The following is a 1,936-nucleotide window of genomic DNA, read 5'->3' on the forward strand; positions in this document are numbered from 1 at the left end:
GGGGCCCCAAAGTCAAAGATTAGGCCTCTGCTTCTCCCAACACTCTAGCCTCTGCCCTCTGAAGCCTCAGAACTTTAGTCTCTGTCTCTGGTGTCCTGGATACTTCTGCCTCTGTTGCCTGAGCCCCTAAAACTCTTTGCTCAGTGACTGTGAGAGCTCCCCAGGTCTCAGTCTCCTGGATTGCCAAAGTTTCTGTCTTTGCCTCTTCTAACTTCGTAACTACAGTTTCTGTCCACTGGGCCCTCAGAACCTCAGCCTCTACTGTTCCAGCTTCTGGCCTGGAAGTCCCAGAATCCCCCACCTCTGTTTCCTGAGCCCTGGCTATTTCAGGTTCTATCCCTGGGATCCCTGAGCCACCAACTTCTATCTCCTGGGTTCCCAGCATCTCAGGCTGTGTCATGTCTATCCACAGAGCCCCTGATTCCCTAACCTCTGTTTCCTGGGCCTCCGATATCTCAGACTTTCCCATCTCAGCAGCTATCACTGGACCCTCAAAACCCCCTATTTCTGCCTTCTGGATCCTCAATATTTCAGCTTCTGCTGTTTCATTTTCTATTCCTGGGATCCCCAAAGCCCTCACTTCTGTCTCCTGGACCCCCAATATCTTCAATTCTATTGTCTCAGTCTCTGTTCTCAGTATCCTAGAACCCCCAGGCATCTCCTCGGCCTCCAAGAGTTCAGTCTCTTCTACCTCAGCTTCTGTCCCTGGCCCTTCTGGAGCCCCAGCTGAGATCTCCTGGGCTGGGGTATTCTGGGCTCCCCTCTTCAATGGAGGAAGCTGTGGCATCTACAGCGACAGCGGCAGGTACGGGGGTCAGGGTGCTGACGGCGCTGGGTGCAGCGTGGACAGAGGATCCTGGGGCTGGAGTGGGATGGATGATGTCAGCTGGGGAGGGTGCTCCAGGGGCGGAATTCCAGCCTGGAACAGAGCAGGGCGGGGGATGGTGGGGGGGCGCGGCAGCCCTGTTTGGCTTCACAGCACTTTCCTTTTGTTTGGGTCTGCATTCACATTGGCTGTGTTCTTCCAAGGACATCTCCCCCAGCTGACTGCTAGGGTACTGGATCATGAGGATCTGCATTCGGACTTGGTGCTGCCCAGTGGGCACACATTCCAGGCCATCGTCAGGGCAGCAGCCACCACAGCGTTGCACGGTCACACAGCTGGGCACCTGGGCACCACTTTCTTCTGGTGATCAGGAGCATCAAGCTGGGAGACAGGGGCCTGGGCACCAGCCAGCTGCAGCAGTGCGACAAGCAGCAGGCGGCGGAGTAGGGGGCTCATGGTGCCCGCTGGGGCCGCGGTCCAGGGGCTCCCACATAGCCCTAGCGTGGCCGTGTGTGGTGCAGCGGTGGCCAGAGCACCATGGCAAGGGCTGGGGTGCGTGGATCGGGGGCCAGGGGGGTGGCTCCTTCGCGGCCCCCTCCCGAGCCTTGGGCGCAGGCAGTGCAGCTTAGCATTGCGGCAGCGGCCCTAGGAGCCAAGCGGGCAGGCGGCCGGTGGTGGGGGTGGTGGTGGCGGCAGCGGTGCTGTCGGGTGTGGGCGCCCCTCTAGCGGGCAGCAGGGCCGGGGTGGGGGGTCCCTGCTGGGTGGCTGGGCCATGGCACAGCTGGAGGGCCTCGAGTTCAAGTACCTCATGAAGAGGCACTTGGTGACCATTGGGTGCAACTGGTCGCAGGGCTCGGTGGACGTGAGCATGGGCCACTTGAACTTCATCTGGCAGTGCCACCTGGAGATCTTCATGCCCCGGGCGGCGGCCATGGCGCAGCTGCCCCAGAGCCCACAGTCCCAGTCGTGGGTTTTTTCAGTGGCCGGAGAGAGGGATGGAGAGGGGTGGGAGATACAGATAAAGGGTCTTGTCTACTTAGACCGAGAATAAAAGGAAGGAAAAAGGAGGAAAGGAAGGTTTAAAATAGAGAGCCAGACCCCCCCTTATTA

At 59.3% G+C, this 1,936-nt stretch overlaps 1 pseudogene; it reads right to left on the reverse strand.

Annotated features, from left to right (window-relative positions):
- Window positions 1–226: 226 nt before the first annotated feature.
- On the reverse strand, window positions 227–1,282 carry LOC103734196 (annotated as a pseudogene).
- Window positions 1,283–1,936: the final 654 nt, after the last annotated feature.

This window comes from Nannospalax galili, unplaced genomic scaffold, assembly GCF_000622305.1.
Source record: "Nannospalax galili isolate Female #2095 unplaced genomic scaffold, S.galili_v1.0 scaffold1096, whole genome shotgun sequence".
Taxonomy (NCBI): Eukaryota; Metazoa; Chordata; class Mammalia; order Rodentia; family Spalacidae; genus Nannospalax; species Nannospalax galili.